Source organism: Lissotriton vulgaris, chromosome 4_1 (genome assembly GCF_964263255.1).
Source record: "Lissotriton vulgaris chromosome 4_1, aLisVul1.2, whole genome shotgun sequence".
NCBI classification, from domain to species: Eukaryota; Metazoa; Chordata; class Amphibia; order Caudata; family Salamandridae; genus Lissotriton; species Lissotriton vulgaris.
Genome location: NC_141691.1, coordinates 1,287,521,760 through 1,287,541,187, shown reverse-complemented (window position 1 = coordinate 1,287,541,187; position 19,428 = coordinate 1,287,521,760).

Sequence of the window (19,428 nt, the reverse complement as noted above, 5' to 3'; positions counted from 1 at the left end):
TTGGCGAGCAGCTTGGCGAGGACCTTGGGCTCCACGTTAAGGAGAGAGATAGGACGGTACGATCGACAGACGTCCCGTGGCTTACCCTCCTTGTGGATGACCACGATGGTAGCCAGGCGTTGATCCAGAGGGAGACAGCCCTTCTCAAAGGACTCCAAGAACATTTTACGGAGGTGCGGGGAGACCGCGTCCGAGCGGATTTTATACAGTTCCACCTTTTATGCCGTTAGGCCCGGAGGCCTTTCCGGTCCGCAGGGAGCGGATCGCAAGGTTAATCTCGTCAGCGGTGATGTCTCTATCCAAGTCCGCTCTCTCATCCTCGGAAAGGCAGGGTAGGTCAATATCCGAAAGGAAGGCCGATGAGTCCGCCTCCGAAAAGTCCGAGGCAGACTCATAGACCCCCCGAAAGTAGCCAGCGAATGAGTCGACGATGGCACTAGGGTCCGTAAGGACCACACCGTCATCACCGAGGAGTTCGGGCACCACACGGCTGGCCATCTCCCTTCTGTCTAACCAAGCCAGCAACTTCCCGGCCTCATCGCCTCGCTGTTCCTTGGCTAGAGCGAGTGCGGCATTCGTGGCCAAGGCATGGTACTCCGCTTGTTTCAGCGAGAGGGTATGCAGGACAGAGGGGTCCGGTTCGGGACCCAGCTGGGCCTCGAGACGCAAGACCTCCTGCTCAACAACCAACATGTCAGAATCCCTAGTCCGGCGGGCCTCAGCGATGAGCGCCTGGGCCTCGCCACGGAGCACCGTCTTGAAGGCCTCCCAGAGCGTAACGGCCAACCTCACCGAGCCCACGTTCTCGGAGAAATAAAGATCAATGGCTTTGGCCAGGAGGGAGCGGGTCTTGACGTTACGAAAATACCACGGATTGACCGCGGCCGGTCGTTCCGACAGGACCACCCCAAAGTCGAAAGAGACCCATAACGGGGAGTGATCAGAAATGCCCCGTGCCAGAAAGCGGGCTTCGGAAACGGCCAGTGCGTCCGAAGCCAATGCGAGGACATAATCAATGCGAGAAAGACTCCCGTGTGCACCCGATAGAAAGGAAAATTGACGGAGCGTGGGATGTAGAAGTCGCCACCCGTCTACCAGACCCATGGACTCGAGAAAGGAGGGCAGCCACATCTGCGGGCTACGTAGGTCGCGGGGCGGTTGGCGATCAAGCAGACCAGAGCAAACTGAATTAAAGTCACCCCCCACTATCAACCGGCCAGCCGGCAAAGACAAGATGGCACCACCAAGGTCCTGAAAAGTACTAGATTGGAGCCCCGGGGGGACGTACACAGAAAACAACGTGAGGGAACGCCCTTCCCATCTACCAGCCACGGCAGCGTACCGCCCCCTGTCATCAATCAAGGTGACCTCTATCTCTAGGGGAAGGGACGCACGCACGAGGATGCCCGCCCCCCGGGAGCCGGAAGAGAACCCCGAGTGTGCCACCATTTTGTAACCCTTACGATTCAAAGCTTTACAAGCGTTGCCCACCAAGTGCGCCTCCTGAAGAAGGACAATATCTGGCATGTGCCGTTTAATCAGCTGTATCACCACCCCTCTCTTAATTTGGTCACCCAACCCGTTAACATTCCAACTGAGAATTCTTAACATCCTACCCCCCATCCCCCCACTGCCCGCCCCACCCAATGCCCAAAGACACCCGCATCAAAAACAGTTCAGGAGCACCAATGTACCATTGCCACACTAGAGAAAGAAAGGAGAAAACAACACACAAAATAACTGTCCCCAACAAACCCCCCACCCTGCACCCCTGCAGTAGACTAAAAAGCCCCCCCAACCAGCAGTGTGCCTGTAGCCCCATTAACTACTCTACGAAAGACCCAGAGGAGTAAGGAATCCCCGTGAAAACGTCCCGCCACCCACCATGTAAATGAAGGAGAGACCATTAAACAACAAAGCACCAGTCCGGCGGTCATTCGAGGCGGGGGTAGCATCAGCCCCTAGTTCAGTCTTGCCGCTCCGCTCCGCCCGAGGCGCCTCCAGCTTCATCCTCTTGTTCGTCACGAGTAGGCGAAACAGTGTCCAACCATTCACTGACATTTTCAGGATAGTCAAAAAAGAGGGCACGTCCCTTGTGCTCAATACGGAGTTTCGCAGGGAACATCATTGAGTACTTGAGACCCAAGTCTCTAAGGCGTCTCTTCACCCCCGCGTAACTCAAGCGCTGACGCTGCACCAGCCTGGTGAAGTCCGGATAAAAGTGCACCTCCGCATTTTGGTAATGAAGTGGGCCATGCGATCTGGAAGCTTGGAGGATCGCGTCCCGGTCCCTGAAGTTGAGGAGGCGCGCCACAATCGGTTGCGGCGACGCTCCCGTTTTCGGCGGGCCCCCCGGTACACGGTGGGCACGCTCCACTGAGAAAAAGTTACTCAGTCCAGAGGGCGCCAAATGAGTCTTAACCAAGTCCTCCACAAATAGGTCAGCAGCGTCATTCTCGGATCCCTCCGGTACCCCTACTATGCGGACGTTCTGCCGCCTGGCTCGCCCCTCAAAGTCCTCCAGCCGCCTTGAGAATAGATCAGCGGACATCCGCAGGTTGCGGACCTCAGTCTGTAACTCGGAAACGTCCGAGGTTAGGCTGGCGGTCTTGATGTCGAGAGCCTTCACACGTTCGTTGGTCTTGCCCAAATCGGCCCTTATGAGGGTGATATCAACAGTCATGGAGTCCACTTTATGAGTCAGGGTCTCATGCTGCTGCTGCATGTCGGCCCGGAGGCTAGTGATGGCACCCATGATGTCCACGAGGGTGGGGTCCGATCCATCCGGTGGGCTCGTCGATGGGGTCCCTTTAGAGACAGCCCCAGATGTAGGTGGCGACTTGAGATTCACATATCGCTCCATGCGATTATTCTGCGTTTGCGATTTGCCCCGACCACCTTTATTCGATGCCCTGTCCGGATCACCTCTGCCCGCCATGATGGGTACGTGAGAACAAAGGCGAGGTGGCAACAGGTCTGGGTCCACAGCCGAAAGGCAGACGGATCAAGGAGGCAAGACCAGGGTGTAGAAGGCTCAAGCAGGAGCGCAGTTACTTCACCAACGAGGGCGGCAGGCGGGCGGGCACTACGCAGTCCGATCGTGCGAAGTGACGAAGTCCGGAGGGACAATGGCACCGTCACGGAGCGAAGTTCAGCTCGACGTAACTCTGCTCAGGATCCACCGATTCGGAAGCCGATTGCAGCCCCGACCTCAGCAGGCCACCAGCATTACAATTCCACCAATGTGGACCAGGATTTCAGGCAGGAGAGTTGCGGTGGGTCGGACGGTCCACGGAGCTCCGAGCTTACGCGGCCATCTTGGTCGCCCGCGAAGCTCCTCCCCCTACATGATGTATGTTGATGCAAATATAATTCTGAGGATATAATGTGTGTTGTATAAAACGTTTTGTTTTTTCTTATTTTTCAAATGTGTATTTTTTTCTGTTTTATTATTTTCTCTGCTTTATGTGATATTAGCTATATCCTTTCTTCAAGCATTAATTTTCCCACGATAGAAGTATGAACTCGCAAAACTAATGTCAACTGTGAGACAATTACAGAAATCAAATGACAAAGAGACTTTGCTGAGACTATCCGTCCACTTGTTAGAAACTAAACCCTGTGTTATTATTCACTTTGATTTTAAAGATTTAGTGGCTCTGGACATGATACTATTGAGCAGGACGTACATGTTATTGGAGAAACATCACAGAGGTCTTTTCAGGACTGTGTGGTGTCCCATAAACAGCCTAAACAGGTACAAGAATGGACACATATTATGGTGTGTCATGAATTTTGCGGTTGAAAAAGGAAGAGGCAGTAATGGCACTCACCGGTGAGTGACATTACTGGCTCTTCCTTTTTCAACCACACAGTCCTAAAGAAGATCCATAATATTTAAGTATCTATGAACCTTGAAAGTTTCCTAACAATCAGTTATTGTTTAAACGCTAAGCGATTGTTATACCCAACAGAATTTTTTTAGCAATTATCCTACGGGATTAATATTTTGGCAGATGGGATATCCGTCACTGCCGGACAGAGTAAACCATCAGCCAAGATCTAAATCAGGGTATTGGTCTTAGAAGTTATGATGACAATAGTGTTGGCTGAAAATGTTGGTAGATTTGTGAGGCATCCTAAATGTTTTTTTATTCAACAGATCTTATTAAGTTTCATGCATCAGGTATCAGGTATAAAGCAGTCATTATTCATCTTTTCAATCATATGCAAACAGTACTACATTCAACTTCCCCTTCCTCCCCTCTCCCTCTTCTGAGTCATTACAGCGTAGTGACTTGAGGATGCCTGGTATGTGCAATAGAGTTCAGTGGCTTCTAGTATAATATGAGGGTTACATGTAACTAATCATAAAAATATAAAAAAATATCTAAAGAGCTGGTGGGAAGGGCACACCATGCACCACTGAACCTAGTAATTAATGACTTTGAAGCGTGAATTGCGAGAGACCGTGGGTATTCTATCAAGGATGGAGTCCCAATCTTTAGTGGGAACAGGAATACTCAAGTCGACCTCCCATCTGGAGTGCAGCCCTTCTAATGGTTGCTGCAGGTATGTCCGTATTGCTCAATATAGACAGGATACCATTTTAATGGTGCCCGCTGAGAGGGCTATCTACTGGCAACTTTGAGATGTGGGAGATTCAGTAGTCCCTAAACGCATTGATGTCGTGAGTTCTCTGTGCAAAAGGAAATATCTCCGCGGTAGGTCAAATTCTGAGCGGAGCTCTTCGATCTGTAGCAGTTCTGTCTCTCTATAGTGGTCTCCTACCTTTGTCACCCCTGTCTCTATCCACGTGTTAATATCTCTCCAATTGCCGCCATGTGGTAGTACTCTTAGGAAATCTAGCGGTAGATCAAGGGAGTAAGGAGTTTTAGTGCCTATTTTCTGAAAACCAAACAGTTGTAATCACTCATAGTTCTTGTGAGTCATTCACAGAGGATCTCTCACTCGAAGTAACACCCTAAGTAGATCAGCAAGTGGCTGTACAAAGGGACCCGGGGTTATATCGGGATGCCGATGAAGTGCCAGTCCCTGAATCAACCATTGCAATTGGGTCGCAATATAATATGCCTCAAAGTCTGGGACCGCCAATCCTCCCATGGCCACCAAGCGCTGCATTGATGCCAACGCAACTCGTTGTCTGCCTGTCCCCAGAGGAATCCAATGAGTAATGAATCCAATTCCTTATAGAGTCCAATCGGAATCCATGACAGGAGAGTGACAAAGAAATATAAGAGGCGAGGTAAAGCCACCATCTTCAGGAGCACTATCCTGCCTGCCACTGAAAGTTGAAGAGTCTTCCAGAAGTCGGCAGAAGTCCTCAGGGCTCAAATAGTCCATCTCATGTTCCCATCAAGTTGGTCAGCTCGTTCATGATATATCCTTACCCCAAGGTACTATAAACAGTGACCCACTCACTGTGTCAAGTTGCATACAATGTTGTCTCCGGTCTCTTTTCCGGTCAGGCAACTCAGCAGTGGGGTACGTTCATGTCTGAAGCTCGTCACTTGTTACCAGGTCCTTCCAGCTTCATTTGTCTCTGGTTGCCGCCGCAATTTTGTCTCTGGGCCTTGGCAGCCTATCTCGCTCTCCAAGCCACAATACCACTCCAATACCGGAGTTATCAGCTGCACAGCATGAGGCTTGTTTAGGGAGTGTTATTGGAGCTGGCTAGTCAATCGTATAATGACAGGATGGTGCTAGATTACGGTCGTCTGAGCAGAGCTCTGAGCAGCGCTCCTTACTCAATCGGCATCATGCCATGGCCCTCTCCAGGGCACCCTAAATTATTATGAGTAAGGATACGGAGAACAATAGACTGGTGTCAAACAGCAAAACAGGTGATGTACCAGAGAAGGGGATGCCCAAAAAAGTGGGGAAAATTAAAGTATGGGGGGCTTGGAGGGAGTTTAGGGGGTTGTGAGAATCAGATAAGAACAGGGTTATCAAGAACTCAGTGGGTTGCATGTGATCTCTTTCAAGTTGACTGCGTTGGAGGTGACTGTAATATTGTAACACATTGGGAAATTGTATATTTAATGATGCCTTTCAATTGTCACACTGCTTTGTATACAAATGCGAAATGTAGCCACTACCCGTACAGCTGTATCATGTGAAAGATAAATAAAAATATTATTTAAAAAAGAAGAGAGGAGGACGCTCTGATGTGTTTTGGAAGGTTGTTCCAGGCTTTAGGAACCAGGTATAAGAAGGCACAACCTCCTGCTCTAGTTTTATGTATGCTTGGGTTGTGAGCTAGTGAGAGACCAGTAGAGTGGAAGTGTCTGGAAGCAGTGGTGTAACGAAACTTGAGGGGACCCCATGCAAAGACGAAACTTGAGGGGGCCCCATGCAAAGTGCATGGAGGTGGAGGGGGGTCCCCATGCTCCAGACCCAGTCATGTGCTCTTGGGCCTGCCCGTTCAGGGTACTCGGAGAGTGCGTCCTGGAGCTTGCTTCCGCCCCCCCGCGGGGATATTGCTACATCACTATCTGGAAGGTTGCTGAAAATTAATGCAGCTATTCAGATAGGCAGGGCCTGTGTTGTGGAGTGCTTTGTTGGTGTAGTTTTGACTTCAGTGTAAGTAGACCCATTATGATAAGGTGTCAGATGTATCAGCATTCTAATGTACCATGAGTGCACCTTTCAAGGGTTTTTCTCTTGCTTATTTTTCCTTGATGGCAAGCTGATTTATAGGATGAAAAATAACTTTACAAGAAGTTAAGAAAAGGTTATAGATATTTTACAGAAATATAGGCTTGCAATCATCTGAGAAGAAAAGTACAGGTTTACACTGTAACATATTAGGTATGTGGGACACGATATAGAAAAGAATAAAAGGATCTTACTTAGTGTCATATTAGCTGAACTTATGCTTAACAATAGGAAAGAGCAGACCGCCTTTGCTTGTCAATGAAAATACCACACACTGTTTGAAAAGGAACTTTATGGAAGTGCTGCTTAGTATGAGAGCCTTTTCAAGAAATGTCTACCTTTTGTTTGCTTGTAGTAGCAGAAAGAGTTTAAAAAGATTAAAGTAGCAATAGCTAAAGACACCACACTGCCACAGATTGTGATTGAAACAAAACGTGTACAGTATACGGATGGATGGATGGATGGACAGATGGGTAAGTTGGTGGGTGGATGGATTGATGGTCATGATGGGAAGAGGGAAAGCCTAACAATAGGAATTTTTTTGGATGGATATAACTTCAAGAGCAATTGTGGATGAAAGCAGGATGAGAGATGGGGTAATGAGATTGCACGGAAAGAAGAAGGCTAAGGGGGATATTCTCAAGAACGAGTAATAAGTAGCATACATTTAACTTAACACAACTCTTCATATCGCAGTTTATTGCTGGAAAAAACGCAGTTTTATCTAAGTATTCACAACTCTGAGGTACCATGCGATAGGCCCACAACAACGTGTCAAATGTCCATGAAAAAGTCAATGTGAGGTCGCAAAAATGCAAAATACGAACGCAAAAAACGATGCGATGAGGCCAATCGCAATAGAAAAAGCAGCAAAAACCAGTGACAGGCCTGCTAACCCCACCTGTCATGCGGGAAAATGCACTAGAAAAGCAACAAAAAGAACACACCATTACGATTCGAAGTGCGGAGCATCATGGATGCACCCGGACCGAGTGCAGAGCCCAAAGTGAACCCCACATGCCCCACAGGCCACCAGCAAGGAACCTCGGGGATGGGGAAGGGCAAGGAGTAGAGGAAGAGGAAGACAGCGTGCAGTCTGCAGCAAAACCAGATCATCGTCACGGAGGTGACAGACCACTAACATCAACTGGCCCACCCAGAGGCTGCCTTTACAGAGTATAATGCGCCAGTCGGGCAAGGAAGATGGAGCCGAGGCCCCCGGGGAACCCTCTCAGGCGGAGCTGCTAAAGGCGATTCAGGGTTCACATTCACCATTGGAGAGACAAATAGAGACAGTGTCCATCGATGTGAACCTGGTCAGGACAGACCTCCGTAAGGTGGCCGACAAAGTCTCTGACGCCGAGGGGAACATCACACAGCTGCAGGGACAGGTTGCGTCACTCCAAAAGACAGTCTCACAACTCACGGCCAAGACAGGATGACGTTCCGTGAATTCTGAACCCGTTTCATAAAGATGGTATTGTTACAAATTTGATAGTAGCGAACCGTAAATGGCGAGTGCGACAAGTACGAGTGTTTTCGTCATGTTTGATTGATGGATTCACTACGCATTTAGGGATTTTGTTCTGAACCCTCGGGTTCCATTTTGTGTACGGCAGCCAGTTTGTGGTTGCCCTCACATAGGCCGATGACTACGGCCGAACGAGTCTTTGGTACACGTACACCTTTAGCTGACTTCTAGATGACCTGAGCGAACTGACCCCGTTGCCTGAAGCTAACCTTGTGAAGCCAGTTCCTTGTCCGGTAGCTGATCGAGATAGAGATCAAAGAGCAGGACATTGTTGAGTTTATTGTACACGCACACACCCCTTTATCTTGCTTCTCATCTGTTTCTGTTCCTTCTTTTATGGTCTGTTTATGGTTTGGGTTGTGGTCTTTTATTATGGGTTTGCCTGGCCTGTCCGAGCAAGAATGTTGGGCTTTCCCATGTAATTGATAGTGGGCTGGACAACTGAAAAGTGGGTTTGTCGTCATGCGATACCTTTTGCAATGTTACCTATGATTGGACAATTCGTAAATCATGGGTGTTTGTCAGGAATGTGATTTTTAGCATAAAAGACGATGTCTCGCAATACGAAAATTGAGCAGTCTCTAGCGAACCTTCTTGTGTCGTACTTCGTAGACTTCTGTTCCTGGTTGCAGCCAATAAATTTGATCTTTGACGTCACCGAGAAGTATCCCGTGTCTCTGTATTCCAAGACAGGTGAACCCGAAGACATTGGGCGTGCCACTGGCGCCGCTGGGTTCTAAAACCCAGTTCTTCAGTTGGCGCCCAACGTTGGGTGACTTCAGTGGTACCGGTCCAAGCCTGAAGGTCGTGAGGAGCTTCGTGAGAAAATTCTGGAGGAGGGCCCCCACTTCATCGACCTCGACATGTCGAACGTGGACTGAAGGTTTTTGCTGCGAGGCTTCCCCGCTTTCCGACGGCTACGAAGGACTGCTGCCCTGACTGTCCCCCTGTCTTGGGCCCATTGAGACGATTTGTAGAGCGAGACGATAGACGGGTCTTCTGGTGACGTGATCTATACTTCAGTTAAGTATAAGTGGAGCGTCTCCCAGTCCTTAGTTTTTGGGTATCCTTCGGGATCTTTGATTTGGAACTTGCAAGTCCCAAAGCCGAGGGACTCGTATATTTGCAAGACTATCGAGTTTGGTAATCCCTTGAAGTTTGAAGCTAGATTAGTGAGCAAAGATGCCTGGTCTTAGCAAACTTGGAAAGATATTTTGTTTTGGTTGTAACAGGGATTCCCGATTGGAGGACTCGTGTCCGATACCTCCGGTTGGAACTCTGACTTATGAGCTCTATTCGAAACATGGTGTGGGCCCCATTACGTATAACGAAGTATGGATCCGATACACCAGGAAGGACGGTGTCCTAAGATGGCCCCAATATGGTAGCTATGACACAGAGATTTTAGATAATCTGGAAGTTAAACTATTTAAGAAGAAAGCCCGGCCGCCGATCTTTCCGCCTCTGGCGTAAGGAAGCCAAACAGAATGAAATTAAACTAGCGAAGAGAAATAAAAGAGAGAAAGGCATATCGATAATGCAGGCTGCTATACAGTTTAAAGATAATGAAGAAGACCAAGCGAGTGAGCAGTTGCACAGGCAACGTAAATGGCCATCGATACATGTTATCCAGCTTTGTCACCTCTTCTACAAGGTGCAACGAAGGACCCTGAAAAGGATCCTTTGATGTCACATTTGTTGAGTTCTCCACCCCCTTATGTGCAGAGTGCTAAAGCACCTCCACAACCTTTAGTTGCGCAACCTCCAGTTGCTTTGCCTCCTGTTGTTGTTCAACCGCCAGCTCCTCTTCAGTTGCTTCCTACTCCTTTGGTGCAGCCTTCTCAAGGGCCGCCGATTTTGCTATCAGTTCCGTCTCCAATTCCTACGACTTTTTCTCCTGTATTTCCTGCTTCTTCTGATACTCCTTCTGCTACTACTTCTACGTATGCTTTGTCTCAACTTGCTTTGCCTCCTGTTCTTATGGCAGCTTCTCCTTCTGTTCGACAGAGAATGACTGATACTGTTACTGGTCTTTTGTCTCCTTTCTTTGGGTCATTGAGTATGACCCCTGCTTCTGCGCGTAAACAGTTGCGTAGCCAGATACCTGGTCCCGAAGAGCGGGCAGTGTTGGATCATTTAGCGCGTAAGTGGGTTACTAATTCTTCGAGATATGATTTAGAGTCGGTCATGGATGTCTCCGCCAACGGGAAGCACCAAAGCAGAGGTATGTCTTCGACATGATGTGTACTTTCCTGTGTGAGGAATGGGAAGATGGTGAGTTGGGACATACTCCGTCAGAGTTGTTCTGTGTACAGTCCAAGTTTGAGAAAGGAACGATAGTGGGTCTTGAGGTCGAAAAAGCAGTTGCGACGTTGCTTTCGTTTAGGAATGTGCGTCCTTCCCAGTCGTTGTTTGAGCCTGATTCTTCTGTTAGGAGAAAAGTGCGACAGTATCCTATGAGAGGGGTTCCTCTGGTATGGAAAGATGCAGTTCAGGCCGATGTTAATAATGGTATTCAAGCTGTACCGGCTCATTTTCAGCGTGTTTTGGTACATGTTCCGTGGTCGAGCTGAAGTTTTGGCCCTTAAGCAGACTTTACCTGATCCCCGAAAGAATCCTGCAGGGTATTATAAGGAGTTGTCACAGACAGCTGACGCATGTATTATGAACCTAGTCGATATAGGTATGTTGTTTGGAAATGTGGTTCCGCAACCCTTGTGGGGAATGATTCGTCATGTGGATCATGCGCAAGAGGTAGGTGATACATGGACTAACATTACAGCTGCAGATGGCCTTCAAGGTGAAGGATCTAAACCTGAAGCTTTAGTTGCAGAACTCCCCGGTAGGATCATTAATTATATGAAGACTTTGATGCCTGCTATGCGAGTGAATTGGGATAAGTTATCTGTATGCAAGCAGAAGAAAGACGAAAGTGTGTCTGATTTCTTCACTAGGTTTGAAGAGATGTTTATTGACCATAGTGGTCAAGACATGAGTATGGAAGGTGGCCAACGGTTGTTCGTAGACAAGTTTGTGCATAACTTGCTTCCCGAGTTGTGTACTAAGTTGAAGGATTCAGAAAGTTCATTGGCTGTTTCTTTGTCGGCACAGATATTGGCTACTGCACAATATTATGAGAATAGAGATAAAGACGAGAAAGAGAAAGCAGATAGAAAGACTAAAGGTTTAAAGATGAAGGTTCTTTTGCAACAAGCATATCCGCCTCGTAATTATCACCATGAATATCAGCAACCTCAGCAGTTTCAGAGAGGTTTGCAAAGGTCCGAGCCTTCTCAACAGCGTTTTCTTGTTGGCCCTAATCAGTGTGCGTATTGTAAAGAAGAGGGCCACTTTAAGAATAATTGTCCGGTTCTGTTACAGCGTACGAACGGTTCTTTTGGTGTGAGAGGTCGAGGTGTTCAGCAAGCTCCTAGAGGTAGAGGACGTGGTGTGTTTCCCCAGAATGCACGATCCTTTCCTCCACAGAGTTCTATGAACTGTTTTGATCAACAGAATGTTGCGTCTGGTAGGTCGACTCAGTATTATGCTGACGACTACTATGTTAAAGGTGAGAATGTTGACGGTAATGATTGCTAGGACAGCCACAGACAAAGAGAGGGAGTTGTGTCAGTTCCAGTAGATCAGAGTGGACCTTATGTTGAAGTGATTACATCAGGTGTGTCAGAGCCTTTTCTGTTGGATACTGGTGCAGCGAAGAGTTCTATCATGCACTCTAAACTCCCTGGCGCACCTTTGTCTGGCTTGATGAATGTTTCGGTAGGTTTTTCTGGCGCCCCAGTTTGTAATCCGGTTTCTAGTCCTTTGTCTCTTTCTGTTGGACCTTGTGAATTTGAAGCACTCCTCATTTTAACGACAGGTTGTGGTGAGAATTTGTTGGGATTGGATTTGTTGAAAAGATTGTATGCAACACTACATTGTTCTCCTTCAGGAGTACAGCTTACATTGGGTAAGAGAGTGATCTCTCCGATGTATTTGTCTAATGATCGACTTCCATTGGAATTGCGTTCTCTCCCTGATACTCTTTGGGCTACTGCTCCTAATGATGTGGGTCTTTTGGAGATTCCACCATATGTTGTGACACTGAAAGCGAATGTTAGATTGCCACGTATTCCTCAATATCGGATTTCCAGTGATGGTGAAAGAGCGCTTTTAGCGATCATTTATGATCTAATTGAGAAAGGTGTGATTGAGGAAACGAGAGGTAATGTGTGCAATAGTCCGGTTTTGCCTGTTATGAAACGTACTGATTCTTCGCAACTGCCTGTGTATAGGTTTGTGATCGATCTTCGCGAAGTGAACAAGATCGTCGTACCGCAATTTCCTGTTGTTCCGGATATTAGTGCTTTGCTGACTATGATTCCTGCTTCTGCTACCTGGTTTTCGGTGATTGATCTGAAGAATGCTTTCTTCAGCATCCTGATTGCCGAAGAGAGTAGAGATATTTTTGGCTTCTCTTTAGGAGGCCGAAGTTTCCGGTTTAAGCGCGCTCCTCAAGGTTTTTGTGAAAGTCCATCCATCTACAGTCAGGCTTTGAAAACACAGCTTGATATGATTATCTTACCTAATGGTGCTGCTCTTATTCAGTATGTTGACGATTTGCTAGTTGCTGATGATGATGCGGAGATCTGTAAAGAAGCTACTCTTTCTTTGTTGCAACATTTGTCTGACCTCCATCATAAAGTGTTTCTTTCGAAGTTGCAGTATTGTCGACAAGAAGTGACCTACTTAGGTCATCTCTTATCGAAGGAGGGAAGAAGATTGACCCCAGAACGAATTCAAGCGATTGCGAAAATGAATGTGCCAACTACACAGAGAGAAGTGTGTGCTTTCTTGGGTATTACTTCGTACTGTAGGCAATGGATTCCCAAATGTTCGCTTCTTGCGAAACCTTTGTTAGCACATACTGTTAAGGATACTCCGAATCCTCTTCCTTGGACTGACGAATGTCAGAAGTGTTTTTCTGAATTGCGTGATGCGTTGTGTTCGGCTCCTGTGTTGGGTACTCCGACTACAGTAAGCCTTTTACACTCTATGTTCACGAGAGAGAGGGATGTGCATTGTCAGTCCTGACACAGCAGTTCGGCGATAAACAACGTCCATGTGTGTATTTCCCGTCAACTTTGGATCCGGTAGCTGAGAGCGTTGCCGAGTTGTTTGAGAGCTACAGCGGCAGCAGCTGTTTCTATTCGACAGTCTGCTGGTTTGGTGATGGATATTACGTTGATTGTGATGGTTCCACATGCAGTGGATACCTTGTTAAATAGGACCAAGACACAGCACTTGACTAGTGCTCGATTTTCGGGATACGGGTTGACACGTTTGGCGAGTCATGTGCATATAAAGCGATGCAACACGTTGAATCCAGCTACGCTGTTGCCGATTTCTGTAGAGACAGATGTTCAAAAACAGCATGATTGCTTTCTTAGGACAGAGGAGTAAACGAAGGGTAGAATAGATCTAAAAGACACTCCTCTTGCAAAGTGTGATGGTACCTTATGGGTAGATGGTTCGTGTTTCAAGTTTCCGAATGGTGATACGACTGCAGCATATGCGGTTACACCTTTGCATACGATTGTTGAAGCTGCACATATCCCACAAAATTCAGCTCAAGCAGCAGAGTTGATTGCACTGACAAGAGCGTGTGTGTTGTCGAAAGGAAAGAGAGTGACTGTGTATACTGATAGCCAGTATGCTTTTGGTGTGGCACATAGTTTTGGTCGCCTGTGGAAGGAACGTGGGTCCCTCACGTCTCATGGTACGAAAATTCAGCATGGTCAGTTGGTGAATGAACTTCTTGAGTCACTTACGTTACCGATGCAAGTTGCGATCGTGAAATGCAGTGCACATAAGAAGGTTACCGATGACGTTGGTCGTGGTAATGCGTTTGCGGATGAAGTTGCGAAAGATGTGGCGAAAGATGTGATGAGTCGAATGTATGTTGCGGATCCAGCAAGATGGGTTCCGGATAGAGGAATGTGTGAAGATACGATAGAGAGTGTGAAGTCAATTCAGGCTGAAGCTAAGGAGAAAAAATTGAGTGTATGGATTGAGAGTACCTGAAAATTGGATTCGACTGGTTGTTGGATTGAGTTGTCAGAGCATCAGCGATGGTTGTTACCTGATGCGTATGGCAGAATGCTGGGATTCCTAAGTGTGCGGAGAACCTGGTTATGAATTGTATGGTTTGTCTGATGTATAATCCTGGCAAGGGAACTCCAACTCCAGCTGGTCACTTTGCGCCTCCGACATATCCGTTTGAGGTTTTGCAATTAGATTTCATCCATATGGAGAGATGTAATAACTTGAAATATGTCCTTGTGGTTGTGTGTGCCTTTTCGAGATGGGTAGAAGCATACCCCCGAAAGATAACACTGCCTTGTCCACAGCTAAAGCCCAACTTAAGGAATTTTTCCCTAGGTACGGTTTGTCAAGATTGGTGTGGAGTGATAACGGGAGTGAATTTGTGGGTCAAGTCATGAAGAGAGTATGTGAAGGTTTAGGCATCAGGCAGAAATTCCACGCTGCAAATCACCCCCAATCAGCTGGTTTAGTTGAATGCTACAATGGCACCTTAAAGCTGAAACTAGCCAAGATTCAGGCGAGCTCTGGTCTCCAATGGCCCGATGCTTTGCCATTGGCACTTTTGTCAACCAGGACGACAGTACATTCTCAAATGGGACTTAGTCCTTATGAGATAGTTTTTGGTCGCCCGGCAAACATATGGGGAGTGCCGAGGCCGACAAAGTTTAGCGAGATTGAACATCCTGTATTGATTGATTATTTGTACGATTTGACGACTAAATTGCGTGTCTTACACCAACAGGTTCACGATACATTGCCACAAGCATCTGAAGATCCAGGACACGCCATCGATCCTGGCTCGTGGGTCCTAGTTCGGAATTTTCAGCGGACAAAGAACGATCAGCCCCGCTGGACTGGACCCTTTCAGGTCCTGTTGGCGACGCGTACCGCAGTGAGAGTGCACGGCAAAAAGAACTGGATCCATGGCGTACATTGTAAGAGGGTTTCTTTGCCTCTGCCGTACGACCAGTGGGTCCAGGAGGGTATAGGTGATTCAGAGACTGAGTCTGTGGCACGTTTCATTCCGTTCAGCGATGCATGTTTGATTGGGACAAGCTCTGAGCGTGAGAACGACGACATTCTGCAAGAAGCTGTGCCTCCATCAGTCCGACTGAACACTACTGAGCCTGAGTTGTTGTTTCGTGATCAGACATTGCCTGGTAAAGGCCGCTATAATTTACGACCGAGAGTCGTTGGATAAATAAAGTGATACTTTTCTCGCTATTTTTGAAACTACGCTCTCTCATCTGAGAAACTGTTTTGATCTATTTTTGTTTTTCGAACCGCCATCCGGGTTCAGCTGTAGGGTCGCGGTATAAAGACTCAGAGTGTACAGCTGGTAGACACAAGGTCGACAGTTCTGGTTTGTTCTAGGGTGTTCCCAGGGACATTCAGTGGTACACTTGAGCAGAAGAGAACCAACTGCCGCGAACAGCACGGTTAGAGGATGTAGTTTTTTGAGATCGAGAGAGCTGCTGTTGAAGAAATGAACTTTAAGATGAGACTATGTAAATTAATGAGTAGCAAATGTTTTTTGATAACATGTCTTTTAATGCTACTTAGCATGACAATGTTTTTAGTGGGATATGTTATTTTCTCTTTTCAAGTGACGTTTGCACCCACCATACAACCTATGCCTTTTCGTACTATTTCTTCGCATTCTTTTCATCCTTTGCTTGAACATGAGTCCATTAGAAGATTGGAATTTGCTAATAACTCCTTTCTACAACTTCTGCATCAGTTAGTAGTGAACACCACTAATTGTTGGGTGTGTGGTCTTATGCCTCATACTACGGATAAAGGTATTCCTTACCTAGTCCTGCCATTCAGTTATAATGGTTCTGTGTGGGCGTATAGGACGATGTTCATCTATGCCTGTGAAGTTTACCCCCTGCGTTCTGTGAAAGACAATCCAAGGAATAGTGCTCTAGTTAAGGGAATAGTTGACATGATTAGAGGAATTAATTCCTATGAGACTATTCCGGAAGATGAGACACTAGCATATATTGGATGGAACGTGACTGGATATGGTATTAGTCTGAGTGAAAACCAGCAAGCAAAAAGATCTTCTCCGATTTGGATCGTACCCCATTGTGGTCATTTTTGTCTGCAAGGTAACAGCAAGAATCCGAGAGCTCAGTTAGGGAAGTGTGTTTGCACTGAGACGTATGTTTTTGCGTCCCAGACTTCCCCATCGTTTTTAGCAGCTAAGGGTACCTATTTTGTTTGTCACGATAGAGCATATACATGGTTGCCCCCTGATTTTTCGGGAACATGTTATGTCTCATTTTTGTTGCCCCCTACGTATACTGCTGCGGCAGATTACCATAGAACAATAGTTGCTAGAGGTATCTTCAGTAAAGAAGATACTGCAGGACAAGAATTGGGAGATTTTCTGAAGGGTTTCCTGCTGTTTTGGGGACCTATAGTCAACAGTAGGAACATACGCCAATTGACGAGAGTGGTTGAGTCCACCATAGTTGAGAATGCCGGTGCCCTTAGTAATTTGACTCTCCAATCGGATCGTCTTATGACGTTGCAGAATCGAGTTGCGTTAGACGTTACACTTGCAGATAGAGAAGGGGTATATAAATTGATTCAATCAAGCTGCTGCATTTTCATTCCAGACAATGCTCCGACAGTGTACCAGGGCATTTCCAAGCTACATAAGATCTCCGAGTCTATACATGTGGACGAAGGAGATTGGTCGTTAATGGGATGGTTTTGGGGATTGTTATCTACTTGGGGATGGAAGATTCTGATGATCATTGGGATGGTTTTAGCTATCCTTTTCTTGTTCTGTCTTTTTGTACAGTGTGCTCCTGCTATATGTGGCTTTTGTGCTACTTTGTGTGCAAGGAGACCTGTCCAGAGAGAGTTACTAAGTAATAGGATGATGCTCCAGCAACATCTTGATGATCTGATGAATATAGACCTGGATTCAGATTGACGTGAGTTTAGGTTATTGCCTATGTAAGGGCAAAAGGAGGGGCTGAGGTTCCGTGAATTCTGAACCCGTTTCATAAAGGTCATGGTATCGTTACGAATTTGATAGTAGCAAACCGTAAATGGCGAGTGCGACAAGTACGAGTGTTTTCGTCATGTTCGATTGATGGACTCACTACGTATTTAGGGATTTTGTTCTGAACCCTCGGGTTCCATTTTGTGTACGGCAGCCATTTTGTGGTTGCCCTCACATAGGCCGATGAATACGGCCGAACGTGTCTTTGGTACACGTACACCTTTAGCTGACTTCTAGATGACCTGAGCGAACTGACCCCGTTGCCTGAATCTAACCTTGTGAAGCCAGTTCCTTGTCCGGTAGCTGATCGAGATAGAGATCAAAGAGCAGGACATTGTTGAGTTTATTGTACACGCACACACCCCTTTATCTTGCTTCTCATCTGTTTCTGTTCCTTCTTTTATGGTCTGTTTATGGTTTGGGTTGTGGTCTTTTATTATGGGTTTGTCCGGCCTGTCCGAGCAAGAATGTTGGGCTTTCCCGTGTAATTGATGGTGGGCTGGACAACTGAAAAGTGGATTTGTCGTCATGCGATACCTTTCGCAATGTTACCTATGATTCAACAATTCGTAAATAATGGATGTTTGTCAGGAATGTGATTTTTAGCATAAAAGACGATGTCTCGCAATACGAAAATTGAGCAGTCTCTAGCGAACCTACTTGTGTCGTACTTCGTAGACTTCTGTTCCTGGTTGCAGCCAATAAGTTTGATCTTTGACGTCACCGAGAAGTATCCCGTGTCTCTGTATTCTAAGACAGGTGAACTCGAAGACATTGGGCGTGCCCCTGGCGCCGCTGGGTTCTAAAACCCGGTTATTCAAGGAGCCCTGGAGCGCATAGCGTAGGACACAGAAGGAAGGGCGTTGCGCAGTAACATCAGGGTCCTGGGAGTCCCGGAACGTGCGGAGGCAGGGAACGCAGAACGTTTCCTGGAAAACTGGATTCGGACTGAGCTTTGCCCGAGGGGTGCATCAGAGGTCTTTGTGATCGAGAGGGCCCATAGGACTTTGGTCCCGCCCCCACGGCTGGGGGCCCCTTGAGGTTCTGGACTATTTATCTAATGTCCAGAGGTGTCAGGGAAACAACACCCAAAGACCCCTGAGTTCCTTCCTGTCTCGGTGCACAAATAAACAGAGACACGGGCTTCTTGATGGTGGCGTCAGAGACCAAGGTTTATTTACTGCAGGGATACAGAAGTCACAGGAACCACACAAAGGCAGATTCTAGGAGACTGTTCAAATTGTACAAAGTGGGTCGCTCCTTATATACATGGAAAATTACTTTAGGCAACATTGTTAAAATATCTTTCATGCCTAGCCCGGTATCCCAAACAAACAATAAACATATACCAAACGATAATTAGTTGCAAGTTTCCAGTATTCGATCAAGTCTTCATGTCAGTTTTCTATTCATAGATCGATCCGCCTCATCGTAAAAAAAATTTCCTCCCCATAGTAAAAGCCCAGAAGGAAAGGAGCAGAGCCAGGTGTAGAAGATAGAGAAGCAGGATAAGAAATGCTTGTGGGTCATAAAACGGGCACGGCTACTGTCTTCCACCTCCTAATCGTGATCAGGCCAACGAACACGAGAACCAGTATAGCAGGACTGGCCTCAGGCAAGGGAGGCAGCTTCTGCCAAGTCACGCAGCATCAGCTTTCTTGAACTAAAGCCTACGTGTCCCTATCAAGGTGATTCAGCCGGGGTCAACGTTCGTCCATTGACTATGTGAGGGCAAGAGACAAGATGGACGCCGTATCTAAAATGGATGCCGTGTGTTTTCAACAGAAAGCCCTGTTTCTCAGTGAATCCGTGCTTGTAGCACAGCGAAAACACTGCCACATACTAAATGGATCTTTTACGGTTCACTGGTACCAAAATCGTGTCAGTACCATGATACCGAAAACACAGGTTCGGATCGCTACAGAACCTCACCCTCCGTGCGCCCTCATTGCCAAAATCCTCAACTACCGCGACAGGGACTGTATCCTGAGGGTCGCGAGGGAATTGGCGAACCTCATCTTTGAAAAGAGCAAGGTCTCTATTTACCAAGATTACACCCAGCAGGTCCAAGAGCAGAGGAAGTCATTTCTGGGTT